Here is a 16,797-nt window from a genome sequence, read left to right as displayed (position 1 = left end):
ATACCCCGCTCCTTTATATCACAAATGCAATGCTCTCTCAGTTGAGCTACTGCACAATTTGATCACACTGGAACAAGCTTATAAATGTAGTTAGTTAGATAATGCAAGCGTTAAAATGACTCATGCGCTATAGTAAAAGTGTATAGATGTCATAGGATAGCACTGTGTGAGGATCAGGGCAAAAAGTAAATGTTTATGAACTGATAATCTGCTGATTTGTGTGAGAGTGAATAAAAGTTGTTGTTGTTGTAGCCCCTCTAGTGTTAATTTTACCAGGTAACTGCTGCGATACAAACAACAAGCCACGTTGTAGGTAAATGTAGGTATAGCAACATGATTCTCTGAGACCAGGTTGACCAATCAGATGAATAATGTGGCCTAAAGATTTCTAAAACACATTAGCAGTACTAAATATGTCTACTTCCGGTAATAAGTATACTGTATAGTAACAGAATCTAATAATAATCAGAAAGGTCATTAAATTGATTGATTTTACAGTGCTTGATGATCAAGGTGCTGATCTCTTTCAGCATGTCTTGTCTTTCAACATCTCAATACAGGAACCCTCGGGGCAGTCGACTGTAATTGGACGCACTCATCACAGACTGCACCGCCAGCTTGGAGCTCCGCGAATGACCTTCATTCCTGCCTCCGCACCTGTCTGAAACACAACACAAAAGCTGCATAGTTTTAAACTCAAAAGGTACACAAAATATTACTTTCGCAACCTGCTCTCATAAAATGACATTTTTATACCTGCATTTTTGTCAAATGATTTTTGAGTGTCTTGTTGTATGCATAACAGCGGTTTCCTGGTGAAATGAACACTAGAGGTGCTACAACAACGACTTTAATTCACTTTCACACAAATCGCAAGTTAAACGGCAGATTATCATAAGCACGTACTTTTCACTCACATAATGCTATCTTATGACATCTAAACACTTTTACTATTGCGCAGGACTCATTTTAACATTTGCATCACATAACAAATTTCATTTACAAGCTTGTTCGAGTGTGATCAAATTTTGAGTAAGCTCCAGAGGCGGACAAAGTACACAACTCCATTACTTGAGTGAAAGTACAGATGCTACTGGTCAAATATTACTCCATTACAAGTGAAAGTTGTAAAGACAGATTTTTACTTAAGTAAAAGTAAAGAATTACTTGGTTTTAAAAGTACTTAAGTATCAAAAGTAAATTTCCTTTTTTATGTCAACGCATTGTTTTATTATTGTTGCATTGTTGTATGTAATACTTAATACTTAGTGTAATACTTGAATACACTGACTAGATTCTGGATAAACTGAGAATCACAATGTTTTTGTTTCAAATAAAGATCATGATTCTCCCACGATTCTGAACGGCAACTAAAGAAAATAACGTAATTTACTAGAGGTTCTGACAAAATATTAATTGCTGCAGTCTATTTAAAAATGTTTAATAGATTTGAATGAATTATTTAAAAAAAAAAATCTGTTTGAATGATTCAGTGACTCACTCAAATACTTCACTTGTTTCATTACTGGATGAATCAGCATTTTTGAATGAATCTCTTGAATGAATGATTCAATGACAAATACATTTTTTAACAGTCACTTGTACACTTGAAAACAATGTAATCGGTACAATCATTATTTCAAGCGTCAAGTTACTTTTAAATGGTGTTTGCCCTATTTTGATCGTAGACATCAGTGTTTATATGCGAACTGTAAACTTGTATCCCAGTACTTCTGTGATAATTTGAATATTTGTAACGCAGAAAGAAATAATGACACTGTGTAGTAGAAAAGACTGTTTATGAAGCTGTTTCACACCTACACGTGATAACTGCTCTCTCTGGCTCAGCGGCAGCACCAACGCTGATTTGAATGTTCCGGTATGATTTTTGTCAAAGGTTTAATAGACAGGCAAATCGTTATCATTTAGGAAAGAGATTGTGTGGGCGTTTGAATCGAGATCGTGATCTTTTTATGATTTAATTGTGCAGCTCTACACATAACTATATTAATTATGCAAGGTAACAACAACAAAAAAACTATAAAAGTTACAAGATATTAACTTATTTAACTCTTAAGCTCATTTACATTTGAATTCATGCTTTTGCATGCTAACTAACGTCATTGTCGAAACTTACCTATGCGTTAGCGGTGTATCCACAAGGCTATGACAACTTGGCGGGCAAATCCATAAAAAATCATTTGACCGACCATACTTCATACTGAAACATTAGCTCTAAAGCACAGATAATTTCAAGCTTTCACAAAAAATTAAAAGTTTACATTCCTCAATATGCTTCCGCAGGTTGGACGGCGAGTTTTTGAAGGCTGTGATATGGTTCGTTTTAGGCAAACAAAGCAAACATTTAAAATGAAACGTATCTTTAACATTTTCAGAAAACTGGAACATATTTTCTAAGTATGGCCATGGGTGCACGCATTGCGACAAGGAACCGCCGTCTTCCATTTTGCCAACTGATCAGTGTTCAAAAAATGCTGGGAAATCATTGAACTTCACAACACGTGACCCTACAAGAGTGATTATAGATAGGCTGTCTGTCACCTGCAAAAGACCAATCATGTTTTAGTGAAGAAAAAAAAATCATCCACTGATTTTCAAAGCTGCTACATAGTAACGACTTTCTACTCGAGGACCTTGATGGAAATGTAGTGGAGTGAAAAGTACGATATTTGCCTTTCAAATGTAGTGAAGTTAAAGTCACAAGTTTCCAGAAAAAATAATACTCAAGTAAAGTACAAATACTCAAAAAGTGTACTTAAGTACAGTACTCAAGTAAATGTATTTCGTTACTGTCCACCTCTGGTAAGCTCAACTGATAGAGCGTTGCTCTTGTGATGTAAAGGCTTGGGGTATGAGTCCTGAAGACCACACGAGTCCACACGTGAACCCAAAGTTTGATAGAAGCAGCACAAAATCACTGACACTATTGGTTAGGTTTAGGTTTAAGGTTTAGGGTAGGGAGGTCAGTTTTGTTCGTTCAAAACTCAATAGAACATTAACCTGAAAAATCTCATCTGTTTGGAAGAACATTTACAATAACTCGCTTTTGGCGCCACACAGTGGACATTTCATCTCGAAACTGCCATGATACGTGTTATGAACCGCGTAATGTAATTTAAAGTAATTTTCATGAGATCAGGCTGAATTTTCAATACTTTCTATGTCGTTTACTTTGCATGTGAACTTTCCACAAATACGGTACAAACTGGAGTCCGATGACTTTTTAAAAGCAGTAAGGAGAAACATCCCACTATTTATATATTTATATCATTATCAAAAATATTATGGGATTCATGGGATTTATTATGTAATATATCAGATATTTTAACATATGATAAAAAGTTTTATTTGATGGCTGTACAATTATGTTTTTTTTAAGTTGTAGTGTTGAGTGCATTCGTGAAGTCATTCAACCCTGTAACAGAAGTTACTGCAAGAAAAATGGAAGAAAAAAATCTTTAATATATGGGCAATTTTAGTTTAGCAATAATTAAAAAGCAATTTTTTTCCTAAAGTAAGCCCATTCCAAGTGAGCTTAATTTGGGCTAAATCTACAACCCTGTTTCATTCTGCCGTTTTTAATTGCTTTCATTTTAATCAGTTTCTAATTCAGTAAATTTGAATTTTTTATGTGTATTTAAGGTCAGTTGCTAGCAAATAACTAAATCACACAAATCAGGGTTTTAAACCGTATTCACAGGTGTCCCAAATTTTGGTAACAGGGTTGAAAAAAAAAAAAAATAAAAATAAAAAAATAATAATCGCAAACCTCTTCAAATAAAGAGAAAACAAAACATCTCATTTGATATTTAATTTGACCTCCTGAATTGGATGAGAAATATTTTAATACAACCTAATGAATGAATGAATCAATCAATCCTTAATAGATTTTCAAGGCTTATTTTGCACCTTTTTCATAGAAAACAGTCACATATAAGACACATTGGGGCAAATACATCAGGCAAGTCAACTGTATTGAACCAATCATTTTCCGTTTAAATACTTGGGTCGTACAGGGTTGATCCGGTGTTTAGCTGAAAACATGATATCAACACAAACCAGTGTCTTGCAGACGGTTCGAATGAATAAGTTCTGTTTTAATGCAAGAGGGTTTGTCTTGCCTGTGTAGTGTGAAAGTATCTGCCGGATTGCTGCTGGGTTCTAAATCCAGACCTGCATTCATTACCACTGAACTCTTTAATGTGCTGCACACAGAACAGCAATGAGCTCTTTTATTGGATTGCTGTAATCATATGCGGCCCACCGCTGGCTCAATGTCTCTGGTTTCTCTCTCTGTCTGAAGGCAACAGAGAAATCGACTTGCATGACTTGCAAAGACATATATACAGTAAAGTGCCTTTTTTAAACAGCAGTTAAAATGTGATTCTATTCCACTGTAAAATATCCTTTAAAATACATTTAATAGTGTACATTTGTTTGTCCGGAACTGTGGAAGTACTCCACCCAGACATTGTAATTTATCTCACAAATAACTTTGTATTTTTATCTCTCTCAGTCCAAAAGTGTGGGTCCTCTGTAAGCTAGTCAACGTTAGCACCGTAACGCAGTGATGCAAATTTTTAGACGCAGAGGACGATAATGAAGGTGTCTAAAATCCTGGTGAAGTCTCTCGTGTCCTCGGGCATCCGCTGCAACAGGAGAGCATGGTGGCAGGTCATGGGAAGGTGCATTCTGGGAAATGAGGTATGTAGCTGCGCTCGCGGTCTCGCGGGATGCTGACTAGCCTCAAGCTGAATGTGCATGCTGGCGTGACGGTGACCCTCTGTGCTGAACATTCACTATTTGACTAATTTAAAAAAAATGAACTGTTGCAAAATGAGGCTAATTTTATATCACAGGTGCATTTATGCAACAATATGTGATTTTAGAAACTAAGACTGTACGGGGCCGTTCTTATCCAATGTTTTGTTGTGTCTGTATGCAGTGTTTTTTTTAATTGACTTTCTATGTAAACATGCACTAGACACATTTTTAAACATTGCACCACATTTCACTGTTGTCAGAGTTGAAGTAGCACCAAGTGTTGAAGATGGCACGTTGAGTTAAAGCACTTTAGCTTTTCAAAACGTGTCTTGAGACACCCCCATTCTGTTTTTGTAGCACTGTGACTAGCTTTTTTTAAAGCAAGAATGCATTCGGTGTATGAGGTTATGTTATAAGATGGTATCCACACTTTACATGAGCAACTACTGGGTGGCACCATGATGATTCTAATTGCCTGTTTTCTATTTCTGGTCTTGAGACGCCAAGTAAAAACTGCCAAAACAAGCGATCCAGAGAACAACCTTTTAAGTGTTTCGTGGAATAAAAATTAATTTCAGGCTCAACTTGTGCAGTTGTTGGCTGTTATAACAACTCAGAATAATTAACAATACCAAACTCAGCCCATCTCTTCATGTCATCTACACACATTTAGGTGAGGCACTGCCTATTAAAAAAATAAATAATCTCAACTCTGTGATATATCACACCACTGTTCAACATTCATACTCCTAACCATATAGAACCTTTAAGGCTGAGTAGCCTACCGGGAACAACTCAGGGCATCTTTTCACCATCGCAATCTTTCACACTCTCTGCAGGGGCGGGGCACGATTTGGGGCACCTTTCTCCCATTGTGAGCCAGGGGCAGGGCACCATTTCCCCTTTGCCATGCGAGCTCTGTTGTGCCGCCCCAGAGAAGGTTGCTGCCCTAAGCGGCTGCCCATATTGTCTATGCCAGGATCTGCTACTGACAATAAGGTTAAATTTGTTAATTAGTAAATGCATTATGTTTTAGTTTATGATACATATTGTTATGTCCTGCCCCTGTCTAGAGTTGGGGAGGAGTAACAAAAGGTTGGAGTTCCCTTCACCCAACCCAAAAAAGAAAAAAAGTCTTTAGTCTTCTCTAAAGAAAGAGGTAAATCACCTGCAAACAGAAAACTTCCCTGTCTCCCTAACTAAAAACAAGAGAACACACAAAAGGTTAAACAAAATTGCACCCACCTCCCTACTACCATGTGTTAATTACTATTTACAAAACATAATGCACTTTAACAACTTAAGTGAACAATATCACCCTCAATCTATAATTAATAGGTTACTTACAACAATGACCTACTACAAGCACTCTGTAGTGTGGCACTGCCATGGGTTTATACTAGTCTTCCTCTCCCAACATCCAATCACGACAACAGAGTGGTTAGCAGCTATTAGTGACAGCAGCTGAAGGCAGTCTGTGAAGAGAGAGAGAGAGAGAGAGAGAGAGAGAGAGAGAGAGAGATGGAACAAGGATACACACAGTACACACACACACACACTTATACAAATAAGATATGTCCTAGGACGTAACAATATGTTCATCTTGATTAATATCAATTTATAAAAGTACAATTGTTCATTGTTAGTTGCATTAGTAATACATTAACTAATATTGTCATATACTGTACAACGTTTAATTAAAAAAAAAAAAAAAATATGTTGAATTTAACATTAACCAAGATTAATTAGCGCTATGTTAATGTAAAGTGATGTGACGTTAGCAAATACAACCTTATTCTAAAGTTTTACCAACTAATTAATATAATCCGACAGTAATAATTAAAAATATATAGTTGTGCTCAAAAGTTTGCATACCCTTGGAGAATTGGTAATATATGTACTGTTTTAAAGAAAACATGAGTGAGCAGGCAAAACACATTTCTTTTATTTCTTATGGGATTCATATTCAGCTGTAGGTTATAACAGAATGGCACAATCATAAAAACAAAACATGGCAACAATGAAAAAAATGAAATGACCCCTGTTCAAAAGTCTGCATACCCTTAGTTCTTAATACTGTGTATTGCCCCCTTTAGCATCAATGACAGCGTGCAGTCTTTTGTAATAGTTGTCTATGAGGCCCCAAATTCTTGCAGGTGGTATAGCTGCCCATTCATCTTGGCAATATGCCTCCAGGTCATGCAAAGTCTTTGGTCGTCTTGCATGAACCGCACGTTTGAGATCTCCCCAGAGTGGCTCGATGATATTAAGGTCAGGAGACTGTGATGGCCACTCCAGAACCTTCACCTTTTTCTGCTGTAACCACTGGAGGGTCAACTTGGCCTTGTGCTTAGGGTCATTGTCATGCTGGAAAGTCCAAGAGCGTCCCATGCGCAGCTTTCGTGCAGAAGAATGCAAATTGTCTGCCAGTATTTTCTGATAACATGCTGCATTCATCTTGCCATCAATGTTCACAAGATTCCCTGTGCCTTTAGCGCTCACACACCCCCAAAACATCAGTGAGCCACCACCATGCTTCACAGTGGGGATGGTATTCTTTTCACTATAGGCCTTGTTGACCCCCCTCCAAACATAGCGCTCATGGTTGTGACCATAAATCTCTATTTTGGTCTCGTCACTCCAAATTACAGTGTGCCAGAAGCTGTGAGGCGTGTCAAGGTGTTGCTGGGCATATTGTAACCGGGCTTTTTTGTGGCATTGGCGCAGTAAAGGCTTCTTTCTGGCAACTCGACAATGCAGCTCATTTTTGTTCAAGTATCGTCGTATTGTGCTCCTTGAAACAACCACACCGTCTTTTTCCAGAGCAGCCTATATTTCTCCTGAGGTTACCTGTGGGTTTTTCTTTGTATCCCGAACAATTCTTCTGGCAGTTGTGGCTGAAATCTTTCTTGGTCTACCTGACCTTGGCTTGGTATCAAGAGATCCCCGAATTGTACTTAATGAGTGATTGAACAGTGCTGACTGGCATTTTCAAGGCTTTTGATATCTTTTTATATCCTTTTCCATCTTTATAAAGTTTCATTACCTTGTTATGCAGGTCTTTAGACAGTTCTTTTCTGCTCCCCATGGCTCAGTATCTAGCCTGCTCAGTGCATCCATGTGAGACAGTGACTAATTGCAATTTAAAAAGCCACAGGTGTGGGAAATTAACCTTTAATTGCCATTTAAACCTGTGTGTGTCACCTTGTGTGTCTGTAACAAGGCCAAACATTCAAGGGTATGTAAACTTTTGATCAGGGCCATTTGGGTGATTTCTGTTATCATTATGATTTAAAAAGGAGCCAAACAACTATGTGATAATAAATGGCTTCATATGATCACTATCCTTAAATAAAAGACAGTTTTTTTGCATGATCAGTCATATTTTCAAAATCAATGCCAAAATTTCACAATTTCTGCCAGGGTATGCAAACTTTTGAGCACAACTGTATATACTGGCTCCTTTTAAATAATTTCAATGTTGTTAGCTTCTTTTTCTTAGTAGTTTGTAGTGTAGCAAACTACACTACAAACCTACTTGACCTGCTTTAAATTATGAGAAACTTTGTAACTTGGTAAGCTGGTTGACCCATGTAAAATAATTTTTAGCCAGTTTTTAAGATTTTCTCATTTCAATTCCATCAAATTGAATTGTCATTTTTACCTAAATTAAATTAATAAAACTTAAAATCAAGAGTTTTGTTGTTGTTGTTGTTAAAAATTACTCTGTTGAATTTGATGGAATTTTGTTATTAAATTAAAATGTAGAAATCTTAATGATTTTTTTTTTTTATTATTATTATTTTTTTTTTGGTATTATACTGTACTGTCTTTTAGGACTATACATTTTTATTTTCAACCTTCTTGCCCCTTCAACTGATAGCAGGCATAACCTGCTCTATTAACACAGCACCAACTAGAATAACATTTTTGACTACCACGTAGAAAGTGAATGCTTACGTGTACAATAGTCGTTGTTTGTAGTGGATTAATGAGGCTTTTGCGATTTTGAGGCCCCAGTTAAATGTGAAATTGTGAATGCTCTAGCTATGGATGTATTGTTCAGGTTTAGCAGAACATCTGCATTCCACAGGCAGATGGACCGGTCACCACTGGGACTGTCTGACGGAGATGAGCTTGTCCCTCCTCCACCGTCTGCCGTTGTCACAAGTCTGTTTGAGTATGCTGCTTGATCCGTCACTGTCAGCCACTCACAGTTATACATGCACTGTCCGCTCCTCTGCTGCATTCGCAGGCTCACAGATTCAGTGTGCAGAATGCAGCAGCTTGTCAGAGCGTGTTTGTGCAGGACTTTACTCTTCTTTACTGCTGATAAATACAGAACTGAGCTTCATAACAAAGCTCAGTCATAAAACCTTGATTTAAAGGTGATGTGTGGAAATATTTTGGTGTTTGATCATCCAAAAATGTTCCAGACCTGTATGACTTTCATTCTTAAGTGGTACACAAAAGGAGAAAATCTGAAGATTTTACTGATTACTCTCTCTGTTTTTTTTTTTTTTTTTTTTGTACGGGTGGTCATGATTTACACAGGACACAAAAGCACCACAAAAGTATAGGATAGCTTTACACGAGGAACATGACGAAATAGAAGTCGTTATTCGCTGAAAATCTTTACTCCCCTACTCAGTTGAGCTACCGCACAATTTGATCGAGCTTGAACAAGCTCATAAATGTAGTTAGTTATGTAATGCAAGCGTTAAAATAATTAGTGCGCTATAGTAAGTGTTTAGATGTCATAAGATATCATTGTGTGAGGAACAGAGCGGAAAGTAAATGTTTATGAACGGACTATCTGTTGTTTTACTTGTGAAAGTGAATGAAAGTCATTATTGTTGTACACTAAATAAAACATAAAAAATAAATAAAAAGACGTAAAATAACGGTAAATGCATGGCAGCACAGGGTGCCAAACATTGACCATAAACTGAAATAACAGTTTTAGACCGTCAAGTGAATGAACATGTTTAGACTGCAAGATGAAATAGGTGTTTCAACCATAAACTGAAATAACTTGTTTAAATTGTCATTTCAAATAGCATGTTGACATTGAAAGTTGAAATGACCTGTTTAAAATATAATTTGTAAGAACATGTTTCAACTATAATATGAAATTATATCTTTTGACTGTTCATTTAGAAAAACAAACATTTGTTTTCACTGTAATTATTGTGCCTCGCCAACAAACACATTTCAGTTTTTTTAACCCTAAGAGTTAAAGTTGGTTTACTCCACTCTACATTTTAAACACATTTAGATTTATTATTTTTAAGAATTAGAAACATTATATTTCAGCAGCTTTTCAGCTCAAGCTGGACTCTTCACCACAGTTGAAACCCCCAAAACTCCAACATTACAGAAACTCTTCTAAATCTCAACATAACAGAACATTAAATACTTACAAATCTCCTCCTTTATTCATCTTGCACTAAAACATTTAAATTGCTCTTAATTTTAACATTTACTCTCCCCATTGAGTCTCATGCAAAGCATGCTGGGGAAAAAATCCACTGTAAAAAAAAAAATAACTTACATTTAAAGTTCATATGCCGCTTATATTATTAAATGTTATAAACTTAATATGTGAGACTTCTGGAACTACAAATATCTTTTTTCACTTTTATTTTTTTTTTTATCTGTTTTGTTTAACAGCATAGTAACAACAGAGGGCCACATGATGAGTTCGTCAAGAGTAACCCTTCCAGAAGCAATAATTTATACAAAGGGTGAAGACAGAGCACAGTGTTACTCACACAAACACAAAACACCATCCCGGTAACACATCTGACACTAAAATAATGCAATAAACATTAAACTACATAAAATATAACATAGAAACCACCACTGTACATAACTGATATCAAAAAAATCAGAAGAAACATAACTGTTTCCATAAAATATAATGAAATGTGATGGCTCACACAGGGACTTCTGGGAATGCCCAATTATTGTTTTTCATCGTAATGTTAACAATAATTTACTGTAAAGGTACATGTATTGTCTTGTTAGACATAATATACATTTTTACTGTTCATTTTAAAAATACATAGTCTTATTTAACATTTTATCATTTTCTTACTGTATATGTTACTATCTGTTAACCAATTTATGTTTTTTTTTTGTTTGTTTTTTACTGTAGCATTTTTGCATTCTTTCTGTTAAATTACAGACATTTTTTTACAGTTCTAGATAGAAATCCCAACACAAATGGATTAAATACACTTACGTATTACATTTCTACAGTAAGCGGATTTCGGCAAGTTAATTTTTTTTTTTTGCTTTCATTTTAAAGTGGTAAACTGATGAAGCAGCAATTTTACTTTGGAGTTTAACTAAACTCCAGATTTATTTTGATCATTACAAAAAAACTTTGATTTTCATTATTACGAGTACAGCATAAACTCAATGCAAAAGTACTGTCAAATAAAAGTTAAAAACATACATTTATAAGTAAAATCTTTTTTTTTTTTTTTTCAATGAGCAATATTTGCTGAAAATATAAATTTGGTGTGAATAAATGTATTTTTAGGGGAATTTAACACTTTCATTGAAAAATGGGGAATGAATGTTAAATGATACTGTTACTTTTCTCTGTAAAAATACATTTAGTTTTTGCATTGTAGCAGCTCTAGCATTGATTTCACAAGGAAACTGCCGCAATACATACAACGAGCCATAGAAAAATAATTGTGCAACTACGTTTTGGACTACTTTTTTTAACAATTAGTAGTGATGAGGCGAGAGCAATGGACCTAATCGCAGGCTGGTTTAATGGAAACGAAGAAGGTGATACAAACAACACGGAGGAATACAAAGAACTAAACAAGCACATTTAACATTACATCTTATCATTAACACAAAAGGAACATTGATCTAACCTAAGTACAATGGAACAAGAACTGACAATGTGTGCATGACACAAGAGGGTATATATACACACATGGGGGAAGAGGGGGATGAGGGCAGTGCATCTTGGGAATTGTAGTGTGGGGGAAAACTACAACAGAAGACAATAACAGTGTCAAAATAAGAGTCCTTGTGAATAGATGGGTGATGATGAAGACAAAGTGGTAGGAGTGAAGACAATGACGACATGACACTTTTAAATATACTACTGTTTAAACACACGTTTTTATTTAATATATAAACTGTTTTTTGTTTTTTTTTGGTTAAATTTTCAGGAAAAAAAAAAAATATATATATATATATATATATATATATATATATATATATATATATATGGTATATATATATATATCATGGATATATATATATATATATATATATATATATATATATATATTTGTGATGTGTACCATTATGTTACTGTCATATAAAATTATTTATACTGTGATAACATTTTGGTCATACTGGCCAACCCTAGCAAGATATATATGTTTTATAAATGTAATGTATTTTTACCTCCAAAACTAGAAACTGTACTTGTAAGACACAGCCACATAGAGCCATGTAGGCTTTCTTGTCAAGCAAAAGAACAAACTGTCTTGGCTCCAGCACGGTGGCTTTGATAAGCCCTGGCTGGTATGAGCACTCACATCATCTGGAGGAGGAGGGGTCAGATCTCACCCCACATGGCTGCTCTCCAGCGGTCCTCAGATTAAACAGGTGTTACACCTTCACCTGTGAGAGGAGAGAATCAAAGGCAGGATTTATCTGCAAGTGCTGCAGAGGAGACGAGCTCAAGACCCTCACACACATGGGTTGTGAGAGCAGGAGAGCAGGAGAATAAAAGAGAGAGTACCACCTCCTGTTAGGATGTACATTCTTCTAACTAACAATGAGGTCTTTCTGTCTGCAGGAGGACCAAAATTGGTACACATATTGTTCTCATCAAGCTGGACAACTTTCATAATTATAGTCATTAGGTCCACCCAACAGGAAGTTGGCCATTTTGAATTTCTTGAAAATTACAGGCTCTGAACTTTTAAATACTCCTCCAAGAGGATTCATGTGACAGTCATCAAATTTAGGCAACATCATGCCAAGACATTGAAGATGCTAAATTGTGAGCAGATTTTTGATATATTGAACAGTGTTGCCATGGAGAGGCAATAAATTAATGGCCAAAAATGGGAAACAGGAAGTATCTCATATCTTCTGCGTGCATTGTGTGATTTAGATCAAAACTGAGCTGTATGTTTGGTAATTGGGGATGATGGAATGGATGTGGCTATTGCTGTTCACGGTAGAGGTCTTCACGGGTCCAAAAATTAGTGCCCGAACCGGCAGGGAGACACAGACCCAATCGACACTGATTTCACAGCTGACTGCTATTAACAAGTTAATTTACAAGTTGTAAAAACAAAACTTTGTGTCTTACCTAATGTAGCGTTAGTATCCTTCTCTCCTGTGCCTAGCCGTGAGGCATATAATCCATCCTCCTTGCCAAGAAAGTTGGTAAAATACATCCAAGTTTTCTGTGATTCCTTTTTTGCTGATTGAATCAGCATAGCTAATCCACTCATTATTTCAGCTTCAAAAGTCCACTTGCTGTCATGGTGACGGATGACAAACGCGACTTGTTTAGAATCAGCTTCGCAGTTTCTTTGTATCTCGCATAAGATAACTTCGACTGTTGCCCTTTTGAACTATAAAAACGATTGCTCGTTCATTGCCACGGCTGCTAATGTTAGCATTGCTAATTTGCTATCGTGTGCCTTAACTACGCTCTGCCTTTGATGTCACTCAGCTCATTGTGGCTCCACTTATTTCCCACCCGCACTTTCTCATCCTAATTTTACAATGTTGCACATTACAAAACACATACACAGCACCACCATCATCAGCGCTGTCTGATCACAGCCGTGTATTCTCGGATCGACTCAGGTATTACACATTATGTTAAACAGACTCGGGACCCACAGCAATAGACTGGGACCTGACCCGGATCCGGCTGACTGTATAAAACGTGGATCCGAACCCGTATGGGTCCCGAGTCAGGTCTCGGGTCCTCAGGTTAGGGTGGATCCGTGAAGACCTCTAGTTCACAGTCATAATGCCACGACCTGGCAGTAGGAAGTGTGGCACTTACAATATGCTTTGAAATAGTCCTCTTATATTTACCCAAATCGCTTCAAAATTGTTTAGAATAATGTCAAGATAAAGCTGATGTAAAATTGTGAAGGGTTACTTGACATTTTAAATTGCGTTGCCCTTCCAATTTTATTATTTTTTTCTTTGTACATTCATGTGTTTTTGAGGCACTTGTCTTGCTTTCCTTGACAAAATGCATGTGTCTATCATGCATTGTTTTCTGAAAGCCACCGAGTGGAAATGGACCCATGGCCCATCATCGCTGCTTGCAGCTATATTTATTATTATTACTATTTTATGAATAGGCAAGCATAAGGCCTATTTTATTTATACAGTCTATAAATGTAATAGTTACATTTAAAAATGGGTGTTTCATTTAGTTTTGAGGCACTTCCGGTTAAAGCCCCGCACACACACGGTTCTATCCGAATACAGATACAGATAATTTAGCCATAGCAACAGATACAGATAATTTAGCCATAGCAACAGATACAGATAATGGCTTCACGTCACACCAGTAGTATTGTCTCTATTTACCTTCTAACAACATACTTGAAACATACTCTACACACGTATGTGAATGCAGGCGCTTCTAGCTACACAAGCTCAATTCTTTGTTATTGCATTCTGAAATGTGTCAGACCGCAATTCATAACAGAATGCAAGTACTCATTGTATTCTCAACGTTGCCAGAAGGGCTGCTATAGCAGTCATGAAAATTTCATGTTGCAATAGAGGCATCCTCCATCGTATTCTCCCCCGTTGATGTCAGCCTTGGTTGCTGATGCCATTTCATGTTGATTTTAATGTAGAGTTAATAGGTGATTTTCAACCTGTAAATATTAAAGAAAGTTTAAAGGAATATTCCGGGTTGAATACACGTTACGGTCAGTGGACAGCATTTGTGTTATAATATTGATTACTTTTGACTCGTCTCTCCTTTTCTTTTAAAAAGCAAAAATCTGTGTTCCAGTGAGGCACTCACAATGGAAGTGAATGGGGGCCAATTCGTAAATGTTAAAATACTCACTGTTTCAAAAGTATAGGCTCAAGACGTAAACTATATGTGTGTTAACATGATTTTAGTGTGATAAATGCACTTTTTTTCCTTAACAAAACCAAATGAAACACTTCAAATCCCAGAAAGTTTTGGAGGCAATAACAAACCAAGCATTTCATAATTAATTCAAGATTTCTTTACAGCAAAACATAACATTTGAAATAAAGGTTTTATTAGTTGCTCCGTTCCACACCATAGATCATGTGTAGCCGAAGGCTCATTGGAATAAACTCAACCGACAGTCTAAACTCGGTTCCCGTTAACCGCAGATCAATTGTTTGAGCTATAGCGGAGATGTAAACATAACAGACTTCCCCCGAGACAAATAACCCCAGTAGAAAATGAACGAGATTGACAGGTCTCACCACAGAAGTAGCTTTTCACAATAATGTGATTCTGGTGGACAGGCCATAGTTTAAATTCAGTTTTCCGTGTGACTGTGAGTGCATGGCAGATCTTATCCACAAACCCCGAAAGCCTTTGTGCCTAGATCCCCTGTAAAACCATCAACCACACCAGCCTAAACATCTTGGCTATGCTTGGACAGCTAACAACTTTAGGCAGGTTTAAGCTGGTTTTGTCAGCATCAGTGAAGCAGCGTTCACCACGTAGGAAAGCAGGTGATCTCATGTGAGTTTTGGTTACAAGAGTGAGTCGTTGTGTACGAATGTGACCCTCTCTTCTTGTTTTGTGAACAGAGCATCGCTGCAGGCAGATGTCTGTAATATTGCGGTGTCTCCAGTGTGGCCCTTCAGTACATGGCGAATGCGGAGAAACAGACACACACAGATGGCGAGGTGTACGAGAAGAGTCGATCATGTGCCGTTAAAGGAAAATGAGTTATAGGTACCGCAAAAACAGAAATCTCTCTCTCTCTCTCTCTCTCTCTCTCTCTCTCTCTCTCTCTCTCTCTATTTCGGCTGGGTCACTAAAACTGAGGAATACAGTTTCATGTCCCCATATGAGAAACTGTCTTAACAGTGTATGTCTTGATTCATTTTTAAAGATGGAAACCATTTTAGCTAGTATTCATTTTTTCATAATATCTCAATGAAGTGAATATAGGAGAGAATATGGAATAATACTTTGGTTTTGTTTCAGGGTATGTTGTCATTTTTGCCATGTCCTGGGGTGCAATACATTAACTTCTACAATAAAAAACTTGCATTTATTAAATTATTATATATATTTTTTTAAATCCAGGTGTTTCTTCGTTTTGTCTTTTCTGTAATTTAAATCTTTCAAACTAAACAAGTTTGAATTGGTAATCAACTTATAGTTTTTTTTGTGTGTGTCTTCAATATTACTGTCAATTCTGTTGTGTTTTGTGATATCCCCTTAACAAACAAAAAAGCAATGCATGTGTAAGTTAGCTTTCAATCCCTCACTGAGCGGTGGCTAATTTTAGCTCTTTATTTCTGTCCTGTTCTGTTTCTTGCCATTGTGTTAATAATACAAATAGATGGAATAAAGTTTAAGAGCCTGAGTTTGATCACAGCATCCTTCTGAACATCTGCTTTACCCTTTTATAGAAGTACTTCCTTAACACAAATACCTCACTGTGATGTTCTGAAGATGTTAGTTTGTGGTTAGGGTTAAAAAATAAAACTGAAAAAGGTTGTTCCTAGAATGTTAGCAGTTGGTTCTCCTCCAAAAAATCCAAATCTAAAAATAAGCATTAGAGAACATTTTGTAGGGATTCATAACAGGTTTGTTATGCAAAAACCTCCAAGCAATCTTCCAAGAACGTTAGTTTGCGGCTACAAAATATAAAAATGAAAAAGGACGTATTGGTTCCACCCCAAAAATACAAACCTAAAAATAACTTACAGAGAGCATTCTGTATGGGTTTATATTAGGTTGTCACACAAAAACCT

This window comes from Myxocyprinus asiaticus, chromosome 30 (assembly GCF_019703515.2).
Source record: "Myxocyprinus asiaticus isolate MX2 ecotype Aquarium Trade chromosome 30, UBuf_Myxa_2, whole genome shotgun sequence".
NCBI lineage: Eukaryota > Metazoa > Chordata > Actinopteri > Cypriniformes > Catostomidae > Myxocyprinus > Myxocyprinus asiaticus.
The sequence above is the reverse complement of the archived record's forward strand: the minus strand, read 5'-3'. Positions refer to the sequence as shown.